The following is a 27,614-nucleotide window of genomic DNA, read 5'->3' as shown; positions in this document are numbered from 1 at the left end:
GTGGCAATGAAAGCCCCAAGAACAACTTGGCTCTCCGCACAGGCTTGGACATTAAGGCGCCGAAGAAGTCCCGAGGTGGACGTCGGACAACGAACGTACCTCAAGTCACCCGAGGGAAGGGAAGACGCGAAGGCATCCCGGGGACCGCATTTTTGCAGGTAAACCCGGGCTGGGCGCTCCCGCCGGGAGGTTGGTTATTGCCCGAATGCGGAGGCAGAAAAGCTGCGGCCGCCGAACAACGAGCTGACCGCGGCCCCGCCCGGGCCAGTTCTCGGTTTCCATGGCTAACGTCAACTCCGGCGGCCGCCACCCGGAGCTGAACAGAGCGCGTGCGCGTTCGGGGACATCGCCGGCGCCCGGCTGGCCTCGCTGCCCCGGTCTGTGCTCGCTCCCAAGGCGGGCCCTGCCGTAAAGCAGGCTTGGCCTAGAGGAAGCAGGGAAATAGCGCGCTTCGTTCGCGCCAGGACTAGGGCAACATCTGCCTGGCCGGGGACGACGGGAGTCGCTCGTGCTCTGGTCTCGCACTGGGCCTAGCAGAAGAAACAGCGGGTAAAGCCGTGACGCCCTGAACGTTCCCCTGCGCCGGGCCTTTACGCAAGAGCGTCGTTGCCCTGGTGACGTGACGTCCTTCCTCAGGATTGTGCGCCGGGGTGGGGAAACAGACGTGCAACCGCCATTTTGCGCATTAATTCACCAGAGGTCGGGTCAGATTGTGTTAATGCAGGCAGAGGGGTGTGGCAGATCTCCAACCGCTCGGGGTCCCGCGACTTCCATTAATGAATTCGCACACTGGCCGTTACCACTCAACACACCGACGGTAATGAATGTTTTTGAGTGATACTTCATGCAGCCTATTCGGCATGGATGATTGGGGACTGCATAACGTGATCGCTATCGCCTCAGTTTGTGGCTGTGTTTTAAAATACAAGGAACCAACATGTCCATCATAGAAACGTGTTATTAAGATATTAATAAAACAAGGCAGAGTTCCGGCGTTCCAATTAAAAGGCCATGGCTGATTCTTATTAGTGTGGCGGGAATCTTTACAGCCTGGCCGCAAAGACCCCAATTAACGCTAGTTAAAAAGTTATCCCTATACCCAGGGCTCACTTCCCCCATTCTCCACGAAATATGATCCCCCCCCACCAAGTTCTGGACACGTTCCAGATTGCCAACTGGGAGTCCTCAAGACGGCCCCGGAGAGCGTTAACAATGATTGGTCTCAGCTGATTTAGAGGCTCGTGTAAGGGAACTTCGAAGCTAACTTGTCGGTATCAAGGTACCCGTAATTCCCCCATGTGATTGGGTAGATACCCTAGCAGTTCTGCACACTTCAGAGTCCAAGATGACTTGTGGACTGTTTTGTTTGGATCGCCATTCCTCAAAACTATAAATGCGGCCTTAATTTTTTTTTTTTTAATTCTTGGCTCTTGGCTGTCTTGGAAATGATGACTTTGTATTTAAGTATTTAGGTTTTCAGGTCGTAATAGAAAAATAATTACTGTGTTCATATTAAAAGAAAGCCAAAGCTTTATTTATTTATTTTTAAGATATTGTGTCCAGAGGAAAAGTGTAGTGTGTTGAAAGCATGTGGAAGAAAACCCCGCATATACATACGCTTTGTCTTAAAGGACTTAATTTGCAGGTAGACCCTTTCATAGTTTGGTGTCTTCACGATTTGATAGAATATGGGAAAACGTGCTGTTGGTCCATCCATAGCTTTTCTCATTGAAGCTCACTCATTGTGGGTCAGAGTACCACATTAAGCATCTTGGAAGCATCAGTTACTGCCAAGAAGTCTGTTTCATGTGATTAAGAGTAGAGGCTCCAGAGTCAGGAAGTCTGGGTTGAAACCCTGGCACCACTGCTTACTACTTGTGTGATCTTGAGGTTATGTAATTTCTCTAGTGCTCAGTTTCCCCATATCTTGTAAAATAAGGCAAATAATAGAACTTAACCCGCAGAGAGTTATGTCATTGGATTAAATCAAATAATTGTAAATTGCTTAGCAGACTAAATGGCACAGCTTAAGTGCTTAGTAAGGATGAGCTATTATCTTTATGTAGAGAGGCTGTATTTATGCTTGTTCTTCTCATGGACATTACATATGACCCAACCAGAATTAACATGTTTATTGTTGGAATATCTGCTGTTTTTCAAATATATTTGAACATCGCACTTTCTTAGAATAAAATTAATAGGGCATATGGTACAAGCCCTTTGGTTAGCTGTGTATAAAATATTCATTCAACATTTATTGAAATAGTGAAGGGAATAGTGGTTCCTATTTGTCAGGAACTACACTAATTGCTGCAGATATAAAGTCAAATAAAACATGATCCTTAAGGAATTTACCAAAATATAACTTGGACATCAAGGACATAACTTGAACAACAAGGACATCAGTAATTACAGTGTATGTGATAAACAGGTATGCGCTGAGCTTCAGAAACAAAGTGGGACACATAATTCTGGGGAAATTAAGGATGGTTGCAATCCAGTTTTAAGGGGTGAGTGCACAGCTGGGCCAGGCGTGGTGGCTCTTGCCTGCAATCCTAGCACTTTGGGAGGCTGAGGTAGGAGGATCGCTTGAGCCTAGGAGTTTGAGGCAACATGGTGAAACCCTGTCTCTACAAAAGATACAAAAAATTAGCCGGGTGTGGTTGTGTGCGCCTGTGGTCCCAGCTACTCTGAGGCTGAGGTAAGAGGTTGTTGCAGTGAGCCGAAATTGCACCACTGCACTCCAGCCTGGACAACAGAGTGAGATCTTGTCTCAAAAAAAAAAAAAAAAAAAAAAAAAAAAAAGTTAGCTGGGAGAGGAGGTATTCCAGGTAGGGGAACATTTATTCTTTAATTCATTCAACACATACTTAGAGCATACATAGAATCAGTACTTTGTGTACCTCATTTAATCTTAACCTTATGAGGTAGCTTATTGTTATTTCAAATGTAAGGAATCTGAGCTTGAGAAAAGTAAAATAAGTGATAACATCTGGAGTTGAGTCGGTATCTGTATGTCTTCAAGATTCATATATTTTTTCCTACCCTGCTGATTTACATAAAATGAAACAAATTGTGAAAAATCTGGAACTGCTGCTTCAGCCAGAGAAGATGTTTAGCCAGGCATTATCGTGACATACATGTTATTGTGTAATGGTAATGCCCGTTTTCAGTTCATACCCAAGTTAACTTCTCTTGCTAAAAAGTAAAACAAAAACAAAACCCACACCATAAACCCTCACTCTGCCTTGTTTCCAGAGCCCACTGGCCAGAAGTCTCTGAAAATAATGCAGAGCTGCAGCACTAGGTATGGGCCAAAGAGGAGGCAAAATCAGGCTCACAGTTTGGGTGCCTTTAAAGAAACACAGGAGGAATAATAGCTTTGGGAAGAAAGATAATCAATCTATTTTGAGACCTGTGTGTAAGGGGCTGATGGGCTATTCAGGTGCCTATGCCAGGTTGGAAATACAGAATTGGACCTATATTACATATTGACCTTGGGAGAGAAGTTAAGATGTAGAATATTCAATAATTTTTTTTAAAAAGATTGTTGAAGTAATAAGATTGGAAAAGAATGTCAAGGTTTATATCTTAATGGGACAAGAAGAAAACTGAAGAAGAAAAGGATTATAAAATAAAAAGATTGACTTATATGGCTTATTGAAAGTCACTGTATGATAGATCATGATATGCATCAAACATCATGTGAAAGGGCATGTGATGAGTAGAAATTTTAGAGCGTCTCAACATGTTTGTGAGATTTGGGTTGGGCAAGTTATGAGTTATGAGAATATTGAAGACAGGAAGTACCCAATAGTTAATTACAGTGTTTCATATTGAAACTTTCTTTAATATAGAAACTTTCATATCCCATAAACATTTATAAATAGAACCATCAAATAAACAATATATAATGTAATCATAGCTTTGCCATTGGTTGGTCTCAAGCTTTACTCTAAGATACAATATATTTCTTTTAAATTCCAGTTCTGAAAAATTTACAGTAATTACTGATGGGGAGTGTATGATAAAACAATAGTTTCAAATTTTGGTTGTGATAAAGAATTTTTAGTTTTCTTGTATAGCTCTTAAATTTCACTGTTATTCCACAGCAATAACTTCACAGATGAGACTTCATTTTAGAGGTGTTCCAGTTGATATTATTTTGGAACATTGTAACTACTGGAAACTTATTTTGGATAATTGTTTAAAAAAACACAGGTGTTTAAGAAAGAACACAGTAGAATTATTAGACTGGAAATCAGTAAATTGGAATATTTAAAAAGCTGGACTTTAATTTTTTAAATTATGTTACATTTTGTAAAAATTTTAACTTCACGGAAAGATCAAATTTTAATCGTAACAAAACTGTAAACATCTGTCATGCCAGACCCCGTTCACTTCAGTATGGATGGCACCAGGTTCAAGAGGCCAAATAGAGACCCAGAGCCAGCAAATGAGATATAGGGTTTATTGAAGGGAACTTACATACAGAGCACTACAGTGGCAGTGGGCTGGACAGGAGTGCCACCACGTGCAGAAAGCATGCAGTTTAGATAGTGTTTGCACTTAACACCCTCCCCCTAGCAACCTCCATCTGGCAACCTTCATTTAACCCAAAACAAAGAGCCTCAATCTCCTGTATGGCCCACGTCCCACAGGATGGGATGGGGCTCAGATGTTCTCATAGATAAGGATGAGTCTCTGGGCTGGCCATGCTGGGAAGACTGAACCTACATTGAGGTGTGTCTGCCATACAGGGTCATTCTCAGGATATGCTTACGTTTTGTTGTCTGGTGTGTCTGCCATACACCATCCACAGGCGTACTTAACAATTTGATTCTACAAAAATTAAATTACACACATCTGAATTAAGTACAATGATTCTCCTTTATTTTTGCAAACATTGTTGACAGTTGATGATGCAGATTTCATAGTCTTTCTCTCAGCATTTCACACTAGATTGGAGCATCAGTTAACCTACTGACAGTGACCAATGATATGATGCCTTATTAATTTCTAAAGCTATAACTGAAGTTAGCAACCTCAAGTAGATGCCCCTTTCCTGGCATTTGCCTGCCAAGTTTCTGTTTATAAATGTACTAACCATTTAGAATTTTGTGAATATTATCTTCACTTTCCTTTAGAATGAATATATAAATGGAAGTGCCATGTGCAAGTTAACTGAGAGAATTTCTACTGGGTAGGAAAGTTGTGATTACATAAGAGTAGGGGGGAAAAGTTAGGTGTAATTTGCCTAATGTTGGAGGAAAGCCTGTTGACCCCCTTGCAATCTTTCCAGCCTCATTATACTGTTGAGTGGAAAAGTCCACATTTGTTACAATTACTTCCTGCAGTTTACACTGTGATGCTCTCTTTAGGTTAATATATTTAAAAACACAAAAACTAGAGGTTACTCATATTAAATAATTATTTATGGGAAATGAAACTACATTTAGCAAATACAGTTTATGCATAAAATAACAAAAACCGGTTTTGGTAGGATGGTAGATTAGAGGAACATTTTTGAAACAGCTTGGCTGTGTTTAACAAAATTTAAAATGGAGTTCCCCTTGACACAGAATTTCATTTAAGTTTATTGAACCTATTCCTTATTGAAGACTGTTTTGTGTTTTTGCTATTACAGGTGTTTGTACTAGAAAATTTGTAATATCAAAAAAGCACAAAACAGTCTTCAATAGGGGACTAGTTAAATAGATTATATGAAAAGGAGATATATCAGCATGTACATCTATGCAAAGATGTCCAACTTATGTTAATTAAAACAATTAAAAATTATGATTTGCATGGTATGATTTTATGTTAAACTGGATGTAAGCATGAGCATGTTTTATATATGCATATTTCTGAAAGACACATAAGAAACAACAGACCTTAACCTCAAGAGATTAAATGGGATTTGACCGGAAGGGGAACTTTCGCTTTTTACCTTATACTCTTTTGTGCTGTTAATACATTTTTAAAATAATATATATTATTTTATAATCTTTAAATAATAAAAAAATTAAAAACAAAAACATTAAATTGGCTGCAATACTCCTACCCTCCAAAAAACTCACCAAGCCATTAAGTGATTTAGCCACTGTATAACCAGTGTAGAGGTGTAGTGGATTTTTGTTTGTATAATAGTACCTTTATCCAGAATATATTTGGAAAAATTGTTGTTTTTCTGAATAAAGAAATTAAAGTGTTGATGCTTTCATAGGAAGAGAAGTGCCATATTGTTTTTTAGAGTTGTATTACAGTTGAAAATTACTGTGATTTATTTGGTATATTGGTAAATTTTGAGCTTTGATAATCAGACAGTGGGATACTAGACCACTGCAGTATTAGATTAATAGGTCATCTTTTGAAATCTTTAAAATTAGTTCATTTTATATAGTAAATGAGAACATTTACTGAATTTATGTATACATTCTGAAGCTTATTTGATTTTTTCAAATGTATGTAAAATATAAATTTTAGCATATGTGTAAAAATATATTAGTGTATATATACAGATATGTATGTATACAAAAATTTGTACATATGTAAAGTATATGTTATATATAACATGCAAAATAAAATACGCTGTATTTTGTTGAATCAGCAATGACTAAGTATTACTGTGGGAAATTTTTAGATGTTGTTTGTTTTTAACAGTATAGTTATAAAGTGTAATGATTTTAATAACATTTATGCTGGTACTTTAAAATATTTTCATTTTACCATGGCTGTGTTTTAGACTCTTAGTTTAAATTAAAACCAATATTTAGAAATAAATATTAGAATAATTATCAATCCCATGGAATTTTTAAAATTCTGTTATCTATGAATCCCAAGCCAAATATCTGATTCATGTTTTTATTACATAGCAGTTTTACTCCTACAAGACTTTGTAATTGGTAGAAAATTCATACACCTTTAAAGAGCAGTATGCACAAAAAAGATGCATATACTTGTAGAGATAACCATGTAGTAAGAAACAATGGATTGTTTTTATTTGTGGCTTTTATATAAAACTAGCCTATGCATTATTTTCCCTGTGAATTTTTTCCCTGATAATTTTTCTCCTGGCATCATAATGAAAATAATAAAATTTTAGAGGCAAGCTTTAAGAGCATGTATGCCCTGCCTAATACAGCTAACAAAACCAAAAAAGTTACTCATACTATGTACTGCAAAAATTCAGTGACAGTTTTTTTATTCTGAGTGGTCAAATTCGTGTAGAAACATACACCCTGAATTGCACAATTCATTATCCCTGGGCAACTTGTTTCTGTATCATTCATATTCCCAAATGTACTTTGGGCTATAACAGTAGGCTGTGAAAACCTAAAAGTTATATTTACTCTTATGAGAAGACTTCCTTTATTTATGTTTGCCTTCTTTCCCCAATGTACAGATTCTTTAAAAATATAGTACATCTTAAAAGTACTAACCTGAATATAGTGTGGACTCTTCTAGAATTTTTATTCCGTTTCTCCTGATGCACAGAATGGATAGTATTTGCTTTATGAGTCAGTAAACAATCTTTAAGAACCAGGAGGGCCTGAAGCCCGTTTCCCCTCCTTTTGATTATATCCCAAATACTGCATCCACTGATGCCTCCTTCCAAAGACAATGGAATGATTCCTTCCTTTCAGAAGCAAAAGCAGCCCTACCTGAGAACACTCTGAAATATGTTGTCCTCTTTGCAAGATCTCCATTTACTAGACCAGTTATTTTCCTCATTCCTCATCAAAGCAGAACTCAGTAACTGATTAAGAAAACAGTGTTCTTAGTGTGAAATAAAAAGATAATGCTGTTCATAAGGTGATGGAAAACATATTTAACAAGAAATAATGAGATCTGAATTACCATTTAAGCTCTGCAAGAAACTTGATAATTTTATGTTGGGCAAGTCAATCTCTAGGTTTCCGTTTTCTCCTCAGTAATATTAAGGATCGGGCTGTCTCTAAATTTTCTTATAACTGTATATTTCTACTTCTATATTATTTTTCTGTTAGTTTTATCATGCTATTGGTGGAAATATAGTCTATACAATTTTATTTTTTATGCAAATACATTTTTTAAAATGCGTAAATTTTTTAAATAACAAACATAAGAGTGAGCTTTATGCTAAGCAGACCTAAACAAAACGTGATTATCATTAGAAAACTAACTCTCTTTACTTCAGTATTGACCACTTTTCTTGGGACAGTGATTTCTGTGAATATTAGCATCCAGTAATGTGTCACGTTAATCGGTATTCATTAAGTACCAACAGTTTACCTTCTGAGGGCTCTTTCTTTAAGGTCAGTTGAATAAAAATGTTAAAGGCAGTTATTATGAGGATTTCTGCCATGTAATAGTCAAATTATTTTATACTTAGCCTCTTTTTGATTAAAAGTAGTAGTCAAAGATGTTGAAGCCCTCAAAGGTGATTTTGAACATGAAGTGCTGGAGCTACCCAGGCAGCAATCAGAAACAATTAGGAAAAATGTACCAAATGCTTCATTGTTTCTCTAGGCTGCACGGCAAATTACATTTAATATTTCAGGCTTGTTGCATTTTAAAATAAGGCCTCCCAACTAAGCAATTTTCAAGACAACTCCAATCAAAAGATATTGCTTAAAATTTTCTTATTGCTATAGAAATGAAAAGAGTGATTGTCTATGTTGATTAGCCTTGAAGATTGCTTTGGGGAAAATTTGATAATTCTAGTACCATTACCATTATAATTTACAATCTGTAAAGAATTGAATACTACATTGACTACCAGGATAGTTTAAGGCTTCCTTTTTATCTGCTAATTTTATTCTTTTACCTTAACATAAAGAAATCCTTGTAATATGTATTTAATGCATATATGATTTATTTTTATCATGGTTCTTGAAAATTATTCTCAATTAGATCAAAAAAAAATCAACTGTAGAGCATAGTAAATATGCCTGAAATATTTATTGATGCCTACTATGTGCCAAATTTTGTGCTAATCAATTTGGCAGATAGAGATGAAAAAGAAAGATTTAACTTCAAAGAGCTTTCATCTTAATGGGTAGAAAATTCACAATAAAAAGAAATGAACAAAATAAGAAAAATTTAGAACCAATTGCGTTTCAGTTATGATGAGTTGAGTATGGCTGATACAATTTCATTTTCTTATACCAAATGCTAAATAGAGGTTATAGTTACCTGATATGGCAAAACCTGGCAAGTTAGGAAAGTGCTCCCATAATAATATTTTTGTGTTTAGAAAGAAAAATTATAATAGAATGAAATTACATTACACTTGGCAATGTACAGAAAAATGTTTAAATACCAAGAAAGACCTTTATGCTGGCAAGGAGATTCATTTTTTATGGACCTTCTGATTCAAAGGCCAAGTTTTTAATTATTTTAAACAGTTTTAAAATAGCCTAAAATGTACCAGCTGTCTTAAACTAGCAAACAAAATAAGATTCAGTGATAGTGAGGATTCAGTAAAATGGCATTCTCATTTATTCACTCATGAACTCAATTAGTGAGCATTTATAGATGATAGACAATTTGTTAGAGGACTAGTGATGAAAGAGTACCAGTACCTCTTGTTATGGGCCCCACTGGTGAGAGTGCTGAGGTAATACAAATCCATATGATCACTTTGAAAATAAATTTAATCATATTAGCAACTCTAAAAATGTGCATATTTTTAACTGATTAATAGTTTTCTGTGCAAAGGATTCAAAAGAAGTAAAGATTTATGTACATATGTATTTATTGCGTATTTCTAATACTGGAAAATTGGAAGCAACTTGAATGTTCGATGATTAAGAAAATTATAGTATTTCCCCTTGGTTGACTATAACATAAACATTAGGATGATAATTACAATAGCTTTGTAATGCCATGGAAAATGCTTAGATATATAATATGAAGAAAATAAAAAATATATAAACTTAAAATTCTATGAAAATATACAAATGAGAAAACTTAGAATTTTACAAATGATAGTTGTATTCGCATGGAGGTGTTCCAGATGATCATCTCATTGTGTTTTTGAAATATCATGTACTATTTAACAATGGTTAATAAAATATTTTAATATATAAAAGTCCTGAATAGCATACAACCTTTATGCATTGCTGATGAGAATGTAAAGTGGTGTAGCTGCTGTGGAAAACAATATGATGGCTCCTCAAAAAGTTAAACATAGAATTACCGTATGATCCAGCAGTTCCACTTCTAAGATACCCAAAATAATTAAAAGTAGGGACTCTAACAGATACTCGTATACCCGTGTTCATAGCAGTATTATTCACAATAGCCAAGAGGTAGAAGTAAACCAAATATTCATTAACAGGTGAATGGATATGCAAAATATATATACATACAATAGAATATTATTTAGCATTAAGAAGGAAGTTCTGACACATGTTGCAACATGGATGATAAACCCTTTTTTTTTTTTGAGACAGGGTCTTGCTCTGTTTCCCAGGCTGGAGTGCAGTGGCGGGATGCTCACTGCGGCCTCAACCTCCTGGGCTCAAGCAATCCTCCCACCTCAGCTTTCCAAAGTCCTGGTGTTATAGGCATGAGCCACTGTGCTCAGCCCTGGATGAACATTATTCTAAGTGAAATAAGCTATTCACAAAATTATTGTACAAATATTGTATGATTACACTTACATGATGTATGATGTATCTAGAGTAGTCAAATTCATAAAGACAGAAATTAAAATGGTGGTTTCCAGGGACTTGGGGGAGGAAGGATGGGAAGTTATTGTTTGATGGGTACAGAATTTCAGTTTTGCATGATAAAAAGAGGCCTGGAGATGGGTAATAGTGATGTTTGCATATCAGTGTGAATGTACTTAATGCCACTAAACTGTACACTTAAAAATAGTTAAGATGGTAAATTTTATGTGTATTTTACCACAATTAAAAACATAAAGGTTAAAATGGTAGATACGTTTTGTGTATTTTGCTATAATAAAAAAATTTTTAAAAGGTAGTTCAGAAGCTGTGGATGGATTTCTATACATGTATCAGAGGTTGAAAAGGGGACAATTTATAGAGTAAGAGTATAGTACAATGAAAAAAAAACAAAATGCATAAGGCAATTTCAAAAAGAATTCCAAAGATAAATATCACCAAATTATATTCTATGTTAAACTGAAATGTGTGATTTGAAATATTTTGCTCAAGTATTTCTCCTGCCTTTTTTTGTCTAAGCTCATGACTATAGATAGTAGTAGCAGAAAATGTAATTGTTAGACTGAAGTGAACTTTGAATATTGTCACAATTTTAGAAATGAAAGAGATGCTTGCTGTATTAGAGTTCTCTAGAGGACCAGGACTAATAGAGTAGATGTATATATAAAGCAGAGTTTATTAAGGAGTATTGACTCACAAGATCACAAAGTGAAGTCCCACAGTAGGCCATCTGCAAGCTGAGGAGCAAGGAAGCCAGTCCAAGTCCCAAAACCTCAAAAGTAGGGAAGCCAACAGTGAAGCCTTCAGTCTGTGGCCAAATGCTCTAGAGCCCCTGGCAAACCACTGGTTTAAGTCCAAGAGTCCAAAAGCTGAAGAACTTGGAGTCCGATGTTTGAGGGCAGGAAGCATCCAGCACGGGAAGACTCCACTAGTCTAGCCACGCTGGCAGCTTATTAGATGGTGGCTACCCAGATTGAGGGTGAGTCTGCCTCTCCCAGTCCACCGATTCAAATGTTAGTCTCCTTTGGCGACACCCTCATGGACACACCCAAGAATGATACTTTGCATCCTTCAATCCAATTAAGTTGACAGTATTAACCACCACACTTGCTTTAGAGGTAAGACACCACAGGTTCAGATAAATTGATTATATAGATACATAGTGAAAGATCTGTCTAGAATGGATCCTTTGACTTTCATTACAGTATTATTTAGGCTTTGTATTAAGCAGGCTAGATTCTAATCTTTTAAAAAATAATGAAACATTTGATTATTTCTTCTCTATTAGGAAATTCCTATATTTTTTAATTTAAAAAATGTATTTCAATAGTTGGGTAAAGGTAGTTTTGTTACATGGATAAGTTCTTTAGTGGTAAAGGAAATTCTTAAACATGAATTTTCTGTGGTATAGTTTACAGCTATGTCTTCTACTCATGCTTTTGATGTTTTTTATATTCTCAAGGAATTGTTAACTTCACAGCTCTCTTCTCAAGCCATTGTTCCTTTGATTCTAAGAGAGGTTGCATTGTCTTAGCTTTTAAAAATAATCTACATTATGAATTGTTGTTCAAATATCTTTCCTATCCCACTCTTACCTTGAACTGTATTTCTTCAAATATTTGTAATTGTGGGACTCAAATGATACTGACCTTATTATCTCCTAGATCTTATGCATTGCACAAAGTCAGAATACTTGGTTGCAAGTGACAGAAATTCAACTCCTCCAAAAAGGATTTATTGGTTCATGTAATTTGGAAGTGCAAGAGTGCATCTTATGGCAAGAGTGCATCTGAAGACTCAAATACTGCTGTCAAGACTCTCTCTCCAACTCTTTGTTTGCATTGCTTTATTCTTTTAGAGTCTACCCTAGTGGCAGACAAATGGCTGCCAGACAAACTCAAATCTCCCAGTTAAGCAATTGCAATGGAGGAAATAAACCAAATAACTCTCTACCAATGTCCGTATCTCAATTTCAGGTTCTGTGTGCATACTCCTGTGATTAGCAGCCCCAGCACTAATGCATAGAGGAGATATTTCCCAAAGGATTCTGAAGAAAAGGGGGTGGGAAAATTAGGCAGAAAAGAAGAACAATTCCTATAGTCTATTATACCAATGTTTCCCCACCTTATAGTGAAGCAACTTTTTAAACAATTCTAGGTACATTACAAACCAATGTTTCTGTCCATTTAAAATCATTTAATGTACTGCATGTTTGTCTCTTTTTGGCTGTGCAGCATTTGAATCCCTGTCCTTTCTGGAATTTTCCACTGTGAGAGATTTAGTGGGAAGGCAGGCCACATCCCCCATCATGGATGTTAAAAAATACATGTGCTTTTACTTATTTATTTTTTTGCTGTGAAGGTATTATTATTGTTATATTTTTTAATATACTGTAGTTCTCGTGCAGGTTTGTAACATAGGTATACATGTGCCATGGTGGTTTGCTGCACCCGTCAACCCATCATCTACATTAGATATTTCTCCTAATGCTATCCCTCCACTTGCCCCCCACCCCACAACAGGCCCCAGTGTGTGATGTTCCCCTCCCTGTGTCCATGTGTTCTCATTTTTCAGCTCCTACTTACGAGTGAGAAAATATGGTATTTGGTTTTTTGTTCCTGTTTAAGTTTGCTGAGAATGATGGTTTCCAGTTTCATCCATGTCTGTGCAAAGGACATGAACTCATCCTTTTTAAAGGCTGCATAGTATTCCATGGTGTATTTGTGCCACATTTTCTTTATCAAGTCTGTCAGTGATGGACATTTGGGTTGGTTCCAAGTCTTTGCTATTGTGAACAGTGTTGCAATATGTGCATATGTCTTTATAATAGAATTATTTATAATCCTTTGGGAATATACCCAGTAATGGGATTGCTGGGTCAAATGGTATTTCTGGTTCTAGATCCTTGAAGAATTGCCACACTGTCTTCCACAATGGTTGAACTAATTTACACTCCCACCAACAGTGTAAAAGCATTCTTATTTCTCCACATCCTCTCCAGCATCTGTTATTTCCTGACTTTTTAATGATCACCATTCTAACTGGCATGAGATGGTATCTCATTGTGGTTTTGATTTGCCTAATGATCAGTGATGATGAACTTTTTTTCATATGTTTGTTGACTGCATAAATGTCTTCTTTTGAGAAGTGTCTGTTCATATCCTTCACCCACTTTCTGATGGGGTTGTTTTTTTCTTGTAAATTTGTGTAAGTTCCTTGTAGATTCTGGATATTAACCCTTTGTCCGATGGACAGATTACAAAAATTTTCTCCCATTCTGTAGGTTGCCTGTTCACGCTGATGATAGTTTCTCTTGCTGTGCAGAACCTATTTAGTTTAACTAGATCCCATTAGTCAATTTTGGCTTTTGTTGCCATTGCTTTTGGTTTTTTAGTCATGAAGTCTTTGCGCATGCCTATGCCCTGAATGGTATTGCCTAGGTTTTCTTCTAGGATTTTTATGGTTTTAGGTCCTACGTTTAAGTCTTTAATCCGTCTTGAGTTAATTTTTGTGTAAGGTGTAAGGAAGGGGTCTACTTTTAGTTTCCTGCATATGGTTAGCCAGTTTTCCCAGCACTATTTATTAAATAGGGAATCCTTTCCCCCATTGCTTGTTTTTGTCCGGTTTGCCAAGGATCAGATGGATGTAGATGTGTGATGTTATTTCTGAGGACTCTGTTCTGTTCCATTGGTCTATATCTCTGTTTTGGTACCAGTACCTTGCTGTTTTTGTTACTGTAGCCTTGTAGTATAGTTTGAAGTCAGATAGCATGATGCCTCCAGCTTTCTTCTTTTTGCTTAGGATTGTCTTGGCTATACAGGGTCTTTTTTGGTTCCATATTAAGTTTAAAGTAGATTTTATAATTCTGTGAAGAAAGTCAATGGTAGCTTGATAGGGATAGCATTGAATCTACAAATTATTTTGGGCAGTATGGCCATTTTCACAATATTGATTTTTCCTATCCATGAACATGGAATGTTTTTCCATTTGTTTGTGTCCTCTCTTATTTCCTTGAGCAGTGGTTTGTAGTTCTCCTTGAAGAGGTTCTTTATATCCCTTGTAAGTTGTATTCCTAGGTATTTTATTCTCTTTGTAGCAATTGTGAATGGGAATTCACTCATGATTTGGCTCCCTATTTGTCTATTATTGGTGTATAGGAATGCTTGTGATTTTTGCACATTGATTTTGTATCCTGAGACTTTGCTGAAGTTGCTTATCAGCTTAAGGACATTTTGGGCTGTTGATTGGGTTTTCTAAATATACAATCATGTCATCTGCAACCAGAGACAATTTGACTTCCTCTCTTTCTATCTGAATACCCTTTATTTCTTTCTCTTGCCTGATTGTCCTGGCCGGAACTTCCAATACTATATTGAATAGGAGTGGTGAGAGATGGCATCCTTGTCTTGTGGTGGTTTTCAAAGGGAATGCTTCCAGCTTTTGCCCATTCAGTATGATATTGGCTGTGGGTTTGTCATAAATAGCTCTTATTATTTTGAGATATGTTCCATCAGTACCTAGTTTATTGAGAGCTTTTAGCATGAAGGGGTGTTGAATTTTATCAAAGGATAAATGCACCAATAACAGACAAACAGCCAAATCATGAGTGAACTCCCATTCACAATTGCTTCAAAGAGAATAAAATACCTAGGAATCCAACTTACAAGGGATGTGAAGGACGTCTTCAAGGAGAACTACAAACCACTGCTCAATGAAATACAAGAGGACACAAACAAATGGAAGAACATTCCATGCTCATGGATAGGAAGAATCAATATCGTGAAAATGGCCATACTGCCCAAGGTCATTTATATATTCAATGCCATCCCCATCAAGCTACCAGTGACTTTCTTCACAGAATTGGAAAAAACTACTTTAAAGTTCATATGGAACCAAAAAAGAGCTCGCATTGCCAAGACAATCCTAAGCCAAAAGAACAAAGCTGGAGGCATCACACTACCTGACTTCAAACTATACTGCAAGGCTACAGTAACCAAAACAGCATGGTACTGGTACCAAAACAGAGATATAGACCAATGGAACAGAACAGAGCCCCTGGAAATAATATCACACATCTACAACCATCTGATCTTTGACAAACCTGACAAAAACAAGAAATGGGGAAAGGATTCCCTATTTAATAAATGGTGCTGGGAAAACTGGCTAGCCATATGTAGAAAGCTGAAACTGGATCCCTTCCTTACATCTTATACAAAAATTAATTCAAGATGGATTAAAGACTTAAATCTTAGACCTAAAACCATAAAAACCCTAGAAGAAAACCTAGGCAATACCATTCAGGACATAGGCATGGGCAAGGACTTCATGTCTAAAACACCAAAAGCAATGGCAACAAAAGTCAAAATTGACAAATGGGATCTAATTAAACTGAAGAGCTTCTGCACAGCAAAAGAAACTGCCATCAGAGTGAACAGGCAACCTACAGAATGGGAGAAAATTTTTACAATCTACCCATTTGACAAAGGGCTAATATCCAGAATCTACAAAGAACTTAAACAAACTTACAAGAAAAAATCAAACAACTCCATCAAAAATTGGGCGAAGGATATGAACAGACACTTCTCAAAAGAAGACATTTATGCAGCCAACAGACACATGAAAAATGCTTATCATCACTGGCCATCAGAGAAATGCAAATCAAAACCACAGTGAGATACCATCTCACACCAGTTAGAATGGTGATCATTAAAAAGTCAGAAAACAACAGGTGCTGGAGAGAATGTGGAGAAATAGGAACACTTTTACACTGTTGGTGGGACTATAAACTAGTTCAACCATTGTGGAAGACAGTGTGGCGATTCCTCAAGGATCTAGAACTAGAAATACCATTTGACCAAGCCATCCCATTACTAGGTATATACCCAAAGGATTATAAATCATGCTCCTATAAAGACACATGCACACGTGTGTTTATTGCAGCACAATTCACAATAGCAAAGACTTGGAACCAACCCAAATGTCCATCAATGATAGACTGGATGAAGCAAATGTGGCACATATACACCATGGAATACTATGCAGCCATAAAAAAGGACGACTTCATGTCCTTTGTAAGGACATGGATGGAGCTGGAAACCATCATTCTGAGCAAACTATTGCAAGGACAGAAAACCAAACACCGCATGTTCTGACTCATAGGTGGGAAGAACAATGAGAACACTTGGACACAGGATGGGGAACATCATACACCAGGGTCTGTTGTAGGGTGGGAGAAGGGGGAGGGCATAGCATTAGGAGATATACCTAATGTAAATGACGAGTTAATGGGTGCAGCACACCAACATGGCAGATGTATACATATGTAACAAACCTGCATGTTGTGCACATGTACCCTAGAAGTTAAAGTATAATAATAATAAATACAAATTAAAAAATTTAAAAAAACTCTCAGCATTTGCTTGTCTGTAAAGGATTTTATTTCTCCTTTGCTTTTGAAGCTTAGTGTGGCTGAATCTGAAATTCTGGTTTGAAAATTCTTTAAGAATGTTGAATATTGCCCCCCTACCCCTTGTAAGGTTTCTGCAGAGAGACCTGCTGTTAGTTTGATGGGCTTCCCTTTGTGGGCAACCTGACCGTTCTCTCTGGCTGCCCTTAACATTTTTTCTTTCATTTCAACCTTGGTGAATCTGAAGATTATGTGTCTTGGGGCTGCTTTTCTTTGTGCTGTTCTCTGTATTTCCTGAATTTGAATGTTGACCTGTCTTGCTAGGTTGGGGAAGTTCTCCTGGATAATATCCTGAAGGGTGTTTTCTAACTTGGTTCCATTCTCCCCATCACTTTCAGGTACACCAATCAAATGTAGGTTTAGTCTTTTCACATAGTCCCATATTTCTTGGAGGCTTTGTTCATTCGTTTTTATTCTTTTTCCTCTAATCTTGTCTTCATGTTTTATTTCATTAAGTTGATCTTCAATCTCTGATCTTTTCTTCCGCTTGAACAATTCAGCTATTGATACTTGTGTGTGCTTCACAAAGTTCTTGTGCTGTGTTTTTCACTCCATCAGGTCATTTATGTTCTTCTCTAAATGGTTATTCTAGTTAGCAATTCCTCTAACCTTTTTTCAGGGTTTTTAGCTTCCCTGCATTGGGTTAGAATATACTCCTTTAGCTCAGAGGAGTTTGTTATTACCCACCTTCTGAAGCCTACTTCTATCAGTTCGTTAAACTCATTCTCTGTCCAGTTTTGTTCCCTTGCTGGCAAGGAGTTGTGATCCTTTAGAGGAAAAGTGTTCTGGTTTTGGGAATTTTTAGTCTTTTTGTGCTGGTTTTTCCTCATCTTCGTGAATTTATGTACCTTTGGTCTTTACCTTTTGGTCTTTGATGTTGGTAACCTTCAGAGGGAGTTTCTTTTTGTTGAAGATGATGCTATTCCTGTTTGTTTGTTTTCCTTCTAACAGTCACACCGCTCTGCTGTAGGTCTGCTGGAGTTTGCTGGAGGTCCACTGCAGACCCTGTTTGCCTGGGTATCACCAGCGGAGGCTGCAGAACAGCAAAGATTGCTGCCTGTTCCTTCCTCTGGCGGCTTTATCCCAGAGGGGCACCCGCCAGATGCCAGCCAGAGCTCTCCTATATGGGGTGTCTGTCTACCCCTGCTGGGAAGTGTCTCCCAGTCAGGAAGCACAGGGGCCAGGGACCCACTTGAGGAGGCAGTCTGTCCCTTAGCAGAGCTTGAGCACTGTCCTGGGAGATCTGCTGCTCTCTTCAGAGCCAGCAGGCAGGAACGTTTAAGTCTGCTGAAGCTGCGCCGACTGTTGCCCCTTCCCCCAGGTACTCTGTCCCAGGGAGATGGGAGTTTTATCTATAAGCCTCTGACTGGGGCTGCTGCCTTTCTTTCAGAGATGCCCTGCCCAGAGAGGAGGCAGTCTGGCTACAGCAGCTTTGCCGAGCTTCGGTGGGCTCCACCCAGTTCGAACTTTTTGACAGCTTTGTTTACACTGTGAGGGAAAAACCGCCTACTCAGTCCTCAGTAATGTGTACGCCACTCTCCCCACCAAGCTCGAGTGTCCTAGGTTGACTTCAGATTGCTGTCCTGGCAGCGAGAATTTCAAGCCAGTGGATCTTAACTTGCTGGGCTTCATTGGGGTGGAATCCACTGAGCTAGACCACTTGGCTCCCTGGCTTCAGCCCCCTTTCCAGGGAAGTGAATGGTTCTGTGTCACTCTCATTCCAGGCACCACTGGGGTATGAAAAAATAACTCCTGCAGCTAGCTAGGTGTCTGCCCAAACGGCCTTCCAGTTTTGTGCTTGAAACCCAGGGCCCTGGTGGTGTAGGCACCCGAGGGAATCTCCTGGTCTGAAGGTTGCAAAGACTGTGGGAAAGGCCTGTATCTGGGCTGGAATGCACCATTCCTCAAGGCACGGTCCCTCAAGGCTTCCCTTGGTTAGGGGAGGGAGTTCCCTGACCCCTGCGCTTCCCGGGTGAGGCAGTGCCTCACCTGCTTCTGCTTGCGTTCCATGGGCTGCACACACTGTCTAACCAGTCCCAATGAGATGAGCCGGGTACCTCTGTTGGAAATGCAGTAATCACCCACCTTCTGTGTTGATCTCGCTGGGAGCTACAGACTGGAGCTGTTCCTATTTGGCCATCTTTCCAGCCACCCCCTGCTTTTCTTTAATAACTAAAGTTGTGGCGGGCAACCTAAGTTTAGCTATCTTCTTCCTGGGCCTTTCAGTGTAGAACATGGGAAGCAAAGAAGCAGGAATATTTAGAATTCATTTTGATGGCAACAGAAACATCAAGGCCTTATTGGGCTCATCTAGTGGCACCCATGCCTGTGGCAGCAGCATGGCACTGGCACCATAATTAAGGTGATCCTGTGACATGATACTATCTGGGGTATTGACCACCATGATCCGCTTGTTCTCATTCTATGAGCCTGGTTTCTCAGCCTTTCTGTTCTGTGAACTATCCTATGAGCTATATCCAGAGTAATTTTCTTTTGCTTGCAACAAAAGCCACTGAGTGATACACTCCGCTAATAATTTTTAGCCAAGATATTTTGAGGTACAATTATTTTCTCTAAGATGCTAATAATTGGTGAATTTAAGTATGATTTCTTTTTCATCTTAATGTATTTAACAGCTTCAAATTCTAGGGTTTATTCTTTCATGACCTCCTTTTTGTACTGTCATTAAACCACTTCCAGTGACTTTCTTTTATGACTCATTCAGAACCAATTGCTGCTTTCATTTTGCCATTATCCAGTTTATGCTCTTCCATAAAATCTACTTTTGTTCTTTGCTTTTTCATTTCTCGTTAAGTTGTATCTTTCTGCTATAATTTTAGTACAAAAGTCCTTCACATCTCTTTTCTGGGAACATTCCTGTATCAGTTAAGATAAGGTTGTACTTCTTGTAACAGAGAAACCATAATAATAGTGGTTTAACATGATATAAACTTATTTCTTGCCATATAAGTTAATTATTCCAGGGTCAGAATGGCAGTTCTATGGACTAGTGGGACAGTCCCATTTATTATGCTGTCATCTTTAAGGTCTTTTTCCTCCTGGTCCAGCCAGACTTCCTCCATCATAATCTTGTTCCAAGCTACAGGATGAATGGAAGGGAAATTTTTCTTCCTTTCCGTTTTAAGAAGACTTCCAGTAAGTTTCCATACAACACTACCACATATAAGTCATTTGCCAAAACAAAGGGCCACATTTAACTGCAAGAGAAGCACTATTCCTAGCTAATAATCAGGGTTCTTTTACTAAGGGAGAATGACAGAACAGGCCCGGGAGGCAATTGACTGTCTCCTCCACAATTTCTACTTCTTTTGACTATCTCTAAGTAATTTACCATCTTTCTAGATAAAACAGTTTATTTTGTGTTTTAGGACTAATTTGTAAATTTTTAGTTCAACTAGTAAAAATTTGGTACAAAAATAATGGTCCTAATATAATACATATTTTATTTAATAATTATACAGTTTTTATCATATTGTTACACTCATTCTAATTGCCTGAATAAAGTGGTTTTCTTACAAAAATTCCCGCTTAGTTATTTTCAAGATATGATGGCTTCAAAGTGAGTTCTTACTTATAAAAGGAATGTATATTTTTAAAGTAAACTAATTTATATTACTTTTAGATTGTGATGTGAAAATAAAATATGGAAGATTTCTAAGACTTTCCAGAATTTGTGAAGAATGTGTGAAATAAAATGGTGGTTGGGCTCACTCCCTTATACTTTTGCTTCTACACCAGTAAAATAACAACTTGAATCAGGAACATTGTCAGTAATTTATATTTTAAAATTTAAATTCTTGTTTTTAAAGAAATAATTTTGAACATGCAGAAAAGTTTTAAATATGGTGATTTCCTCACCCAGCTTTTCCTAATGTTAACATTTTATATAGCAATGATTGAAACTTAGCAATTAACAGTTATACTGTTAACTAATCTATAGACTTTATTTGAATTTCAACAGTTTTCCCACTAATGCCCTTTTTCTGATTCAAGATCCAATCCAAGATCTTGTATATTATACTTAGTTGTCATGTTTCTTAGATTCCTCCAATATGACTTCCTCAGTCCTTATCATGCAATGCCCTTGATCCTTTCAGACTCCTTTTGACCAGACTTATTGGCCAATTATATTGTAGAATGTCCCTTAGTTTGGGTTTGTCTGATATTTTCGCATGATCAGATCATTCTCATTCTCATGATCATGTGGTATTTTTGGCAGGAATACTACAGAATGATTTTGTGCCCTTATCAGTGCATCATATCAGGATATTGATATATCTTATTTTTGGTGATATTAAATTTGATCTCTCGGTTAAGGTGTTCATCAGTTTTTTCCACTGCACAGTTAATATTTTTTCTATTTGTAATTAAAAAGTATCTTGTAGGGAAATTCTTAGAGACCATGCAAATACCCTGTTTATACTGTCATCTACTAATTTTGGTATCCGTAGATTATTCTCAACCACAGCAATTATTACTTTGGTGTTTTCCATAGTCATCAATATTCTTTACATGTTTATTGAATACAGAAGAAAATTATGTTCATTAAAAACATCTATAAATGTGAACTTGAGGAAATTCTTTTGATCAGTAGGTTAAAGATACAGCCAAGAAGTTCTATGAAAGTTACAGGGAAAAAAATGTGTTTAAATGTTAAATTATTTGTGACATTTTTAACTTCAATTGAGAAGAGCACAGTTATATGATCCAGCTATCTCTATTTATTTGTGGGGTATGATTCTTGATGGGACCAAAGAACTCCGGTGTTCTAATCCCACTTTTCTCTTTGTTCAGAATAAATCTTCTTGGCCCATAGCCAGGTATGAGTGCTATCTAAGCAACGATAAACTAGAACTCTCTCAATCCCAGTTGTTTTGTTTTGCTTTGCTTTTTTATGAAACTAAAAATATAGCTCCCAGAATTCAAGTCTGTTTCCATGTTGCACGTCACAACTCTAACCTGACATTAACATCTTGCTGTAAAAGAGGTGTCAGGTGTCTAGGCCTAAACCAGAAGACTAATGGATTATAAAAGAAAACAATTAGATATTTCAGTTTTGCATTGCTAGTTTTTCCATTTTAATTTAAAATATAATTCCCCAGTATCATACATTTGTGTCACATAGGTGTTGTATGTACTAGGGTATCAGCAGGAAACAAGTGGCAGAGTCAAATGGGGCCATTGAGGAGTTTAGTGAAGGGACTACTTCAAAAGTGTGGATAGAATTAAGGAAACAGACCAGGATTAGTGAAGCATTTTATTTTTTATTTTTTGAGACAGAGTCTCGTTCTGTCACCTGACTAATTTTTGTATTTTTAGTAGAGATGGGGTTTCATGTTTGCCAGGCCGTTCTCGAACGCCTGGTCTCAAGTGATCTGCCTTCCTTGGCCTCCTAAAGTGCTGGGATTACAGGTGTGAGCCACCGTGCCCTGGCAGGTGAAGCATCTGAACTTGCAATGCCTGTAGGCCTGAAGGTGTAAGGGAAAGAGAGTTCACCAGAACCCAGATACTTTAGGAAAGCCCAATAGAAGCTGTAGTTCTTGTAGAATGCAGCTGCTACTAAAGCCCAAATCTCACTCTTTTACTCTTTGATCTACTTCTAGTGTCTTGATTGGCTACAGCCAACTGCCGGCTAGAGGGACAAATGACCCTAAGTGATGTTGTCCTTAAAGGTGAGCCTTTAGAGTCACAGAGCAGGAGGAGAAAGGTAGAGAATAGATCTGGAAGAGCAAATGGAGGCTATCTAGCAAATTGTATTTCAGAAAAAGTGCAGTTGATGATATTTCTGGCTGTAGTTTTTCTTACGTCTGGCCTCCTTCATTGAGGTTATGTGACATGTTCCTGAAGACTTTTTCATTCTTTATTTTATCTTTTTTTTGTGATGGAATCTTGCTCTGTCTCACCCAGGCTGGAGTGCAGTGGCTCAATCTCGGCTCACTGCAACCTCCACCTCCTGAGTTCAAGTGATTCTCCTGCCTCAGCCTCCTGAGTAGCTGGGATGACAGGTGCCTGCCCACCACCACACCTGGCTAATGTTTGTATTTTTAGTAGAGATGGGGTTTTGCCATGTTGGCCAGGCTAGTCTTGAACTCCTCAAGTGATCTGCCCGCCTTGGCCTCCTGAAGTGCTGGGATTACAGGCCTGAGCCATGGCGCCCGGCCCATAATTGAACTGTTAAAGGATGACAATTATGTGACTGACATTCTCATAGTTATACTTCTTGTGAGTTAACAACAGCCCAATGTGTTAGCATTAACACATGTTTGGGCTTTAGTTTTATTGTATCATTTCCATTTATAGACTTTAGCATGTTTCCATAAATATAATATCTTCATTCAAAACATAATTTAACAATATAGTAATGGCTCCATTAATATTGGAATCTTCAACTAAATAGAAAAGTTATTTCAGCATCATAATAATTGAAGGGACACACAAAAAAAGTATATAGAAGGGAATTTGGCCTTAAGCAACTGCTAAGGTTATAGCAGTTCAAAACACATTCTGTACACTTTTCCTCAGCTGCATTTCTCTAAAATGGTAAATGATGCACACTATGACCCTGAAGCACTATAAATCATTGAAAATAAAATTTTGTTTAATGTAATCTATTTGTTAAAGCAGGAAAATACATCAATACATTTAAGAACAATTTCCCCAAAATATATAAAATAAGCCTGATTGATTACAGCTAATTAAAAAATTAAACAATTTTATCTATTTGTACCTTTGCACCTTTGCCACTAAACCTAAATTAGCCTTTTTTTTTCCTAAATGACAGGAAGTTTGATATACTGTACTGATTGCTATAGACTAGAATATTAAGTTGTTACAACTATATGAGATCTACATGTATTTCTACTTCCATGTATATATGTGTATGTTTGTAAAATTCACATATTTATACTGTGCTGTTTAAAAACTCCAATTGTGGCAGTTTAAATACTGCTTTGTTGCTAATCACGGCTTAATACCTAAAACAGAACAGAGTCCTTCACAAGGTAACCAGGGAAATATGCCAATTTTGACTTCATTGCCATCCTGTTGAATGACTGTATTCATTCTCTTTAGATTTAAAGCTCCTCATTCTACTGTTCCTCAACACTCTTTATAGAATTCCAGCTTGCTTTTCACCTATCTTTTAACAGTTTAACATAGATGGCTGGATCAAGTCCATTGTTCCAATTGTATGAACCTTAAAAAGCTCTGCAGTATTTTACTCTTTCCATTGTATCTGGCTTCCCTGAGTGCTCTGCTCACTGCATTTTACTCGTACTCTGATTTCTAAACCCATTTATGCCTGATTCTTTCTGAAGACACTTGTTTGTCTGGGAGCTCAAATTGACTTATCCCCATTCTATTTCCTTAACTAAAAACGCACCATTAAGGTTGATTGAACTCTTTTAAAGCACTTCATATAAAATCAAAGGCCTTAGGAAAGTAGGCTACCAGTGTTTGTAAATACCTGTTTTAAACCAAATTGATAGGGGAATAAGAAATAATTAGAAACTTTAAAATGTTATATATATATTTATTTTACTGATTAGTCTTTTTTGGTTGTTCTTTGAGAGACACACTTGTAAAACATTCTGAGAGGGAAGGGAGAGGAAGAGCTATGCTATAATTAAAGATGGAACAAATAGTAGAGCCAAACCACTAAAATTATTGAAAACATTTTCTAGAAAAAATAATGTTCCACAATAAGCAAGAAGAAAAACGTGCAGCTCTTGATTAAAATCTATAGCTTTTAAATCACTCCAACCCCACTGGAAACAAACAAACAAAAATCATATCACCATATCTTTTTTCTGTTTAAACTGTAGTCATTGTTATTTTTGTGGTTTACAAAAACAGTAAGATTATCACTAATTCTTTTCCTATTTATAATGTTTAAAATTAACTGCTGGTATAAAATATTTTTAAACATTTAGAAGTTAATTACAATTATAAAATTAAAAACCAAATGAAAATATAGAATGCTATTTGTTAAAAATTCTTCGCATCCATTTCTATTTTAGTGTTTGATCAAAATGTAACTATTTTGAAAAAACAAACTATGTTATCTCAATGGATTTTTATTCAGAGCATATAGAAATACTGTTATTTTTAATGATATTAGAAAAAATCTGTTCTAATTTAAAATTTAGCATTTCGGACTCTTTGGAATCTTATAAGGAAAATGACAATGTTGATAAACTGACTTTTGGATTTACCTAAAAGAGCATATAGTTAAGGTAGTCTTTAATAAAATGTAAAAGATAAATAATTTGACTTCAGCTAACTAATACCTTCAAAGCTACTTCTAAGTTCCTTTGAATATGCTATTCTATTTTTATATTACAACATTGTATGTCTTTGCTATTAAATCATTCATTTTATTTTAATTTTAAGGAAAAATCATAACCAAAACAAAAATCTTAAGATAAAAATGCATAAATTAAGTCTGAGAAATGTCTTTTGAGTAGTTTACAAAACAATTTTATTCACAATGGAAAGAAAAAGAGTAATAGTAGAATGGTATAATTTATATATTGGTAAAGTAAAAACTTGTAGAAATAATATTACTAATAAAATAGCTGTGGTATTTCTTACTGACCTAGTTCTAAAAGGCAACTGAGAATTTAAATTGCAATTCAGTATAGGTTTTCTTCAAAAATACTTCAATAATGGAGAAGGGAGGAAAATGTAGAAAAATGAACAAGTAGTTAGCACTTGCAGGTGGTCCAGAAGCTCTAAGTTTTATAGTAAGGCATCTGAAAAACCAGCTGGTTTCTAGCCCGTAACCAAAATGATTTGGTTAGCTTTGCTTGTTTCTACTAATAGAATATTACAATAATCTTACCTCCCTTTATGTAAGTAATATTTAATTGAAGCCAAGAGCCTAGAGCATGACTAAGAGTGAGATCTAATGTTTTAAAACATTAAACACTTTTCATAATGTAAGATAGCTTATGAAGAGTGAAATGGCATGTTACTTAAATATAAGGGTTATTTGTAAACTAGTCAGGAGTGCCTGCAAACACACATACATAGTGCACACTAGATATTCTAGGCAAAAATATATTCACAATCAGTTAATTTTGTGTCAATAGTCAGAAAAATCTAAGACTAGAAAAATTAGAAGTAAATGGCCGGGCATGGTGGCTCATGCCTGTAATCCCAGCACTTTGCGGGAGCCGAGGCAGGAGGATTACATGAAGCCAGGAGTTTGAGACCAGCCTGGGCAACATAGTGAGACTCCATCTCTACAAAAATTTTTAAAAAATAGAAGTAAATAGTAAAGTTTGTATTGGACAATTAATCGCAGTTAATTTTATATATAGAAATCAGACTAATTTCACACTGTCTATATTCAGTTCAGCTTTGGAGGCTTCTAATCTATAAAATGCCTTAATTTCTAGCTTACCAGGTTGTTTGTGGAATTGTCTTTAATGAAAACAAGTTATATAATCATACATTTGCTTGCAAAATAAATCAAGACATTTGCTGGGAGTAAAGACATAATAACTTTACTGGATAAATTATACATTTTATCTAAGTGAAATACCTTGATGAATAAATAGTTTACTCTCTTTTACAGTTTTTTTTTTTTTTTTTTGAGATGGAGTCTCACTCTGTCACCCAGGCTGGAGTGCAGTGGTGCCATCTCAGCTCACTGCAACCTCTGCCTCCCTGGTTCAAGCGATTCTCCTGCCTCAGCCTCCTGAGTAGCTGAGATTACAGGTGTGTGCCACCGTTCCCAGTTAATTTTTGTATTTTTAGTAGAGATGGGGCTTTGCCTTGTTGGCCAGGCTGGTCTTGAACTCCTGACCTCAGGTGATCTGCCCACCTTGGCCTCCTAAAGTTCTGGGATTACAGGCGTGAGCTACTGCACCTGGCGTGGTGGTGTAATCCCAGCTACTCAGAAATTTAGATGAAAATTTTTTTTTTTTTTTTTGAGATGGAGTCTTGCTCAATTCGTCTGCCTCAGCCTCCCTAGTAGCTGGGACTACAGGAGCACACCACTACGCCTGGCTAATTTTTGTATTTTTAGTAGAGATGGGGTTTCACCATATTGGCCAGGCTGGTCCTGAACTTCTGACCTTGTGATCTGCCTGCCTTGGCCTCCCAAAGTGCTGGGATTACAGATGTGAGCCACCGTGCCCGGCTCAGATAAAATTTAATTAACAATTTTTAAGAATTATAAGTAGCTCAAAATTTAACAATATGTACATAAAAATCACATGAAGATCTCAAATATATTAAAAGTCCATAGGAAAAATGGCTAAAAGAAAATATGCCAAAATGTTAAGTGAATACAATGTAAGTTATGTTTTTTCTGCTTTATGTATTTCTATTCTGAACATTTTTCTCCAGTGAAACCTATTACATTTATCTTCCCACTTTTTATTTTAAAACACTTTTTATTATAAAAGTAACATATATTCAGCATTTAATTTATACCTAATCAT

The 27,614-nt window shown here is 36.8% G+C and overlaps 1 protein-coding gene and 1 long non-coding RNA gene across 3 annotated transcripts in view; one reads left to right on the top strand and one right to left on the bottom strand.

Moving 5' to 3' along the window:
* Positions 1-3,055, bottom strand: part of PCNX4 (pecanex 4) — a 47,215-nt gene extending 44,160 nt beyond the window's left edge. For both annotated transcript variants that reach the window (XM_054447576.2, XM_054447578.2), the window contains exon 1: positions 100-3,055. The gene's annotated coding sequence lies outside the window, so the exon portion shown is untranslated. The remainder of the gene's footprint in view (positions 1-99) is intronic.
* Positions 652-12,626, top strand: LOC134738152 (uncharacterized). Its single transcript, XR_010123733.1, has 2 exons — positions 652-817; positions 12,341-12,626. It is a non-coding gene; the product is annotated as an uncharacterized LOC134738152 (long non-coding RNA).
* The last annotated feature ends 14,988 nt before the right edge of the window (positions 12,627-27,614 follow it).

This window comes from Pongo pygmaeus, chromosome 15 (assembly GCF_028885625.2).
Source record: "Pongo pygmaeus isolate AG05252 chromosome 15, NHGRI_mPonPyg2-v2.0_pri, whole genome shotgun sequence".
Classification (NCBI taxonomy): Eukaryota; Metazoa; Chordata; class Mammalia; order Primates; family Hominidae; genus Pongo; species Pongo pygmaeus.
The sequence above is the reverse complement of the archived record's forward strand: the minus strand, read 5'-3'. Positions and strand labels throughout refer to the sequence as shown.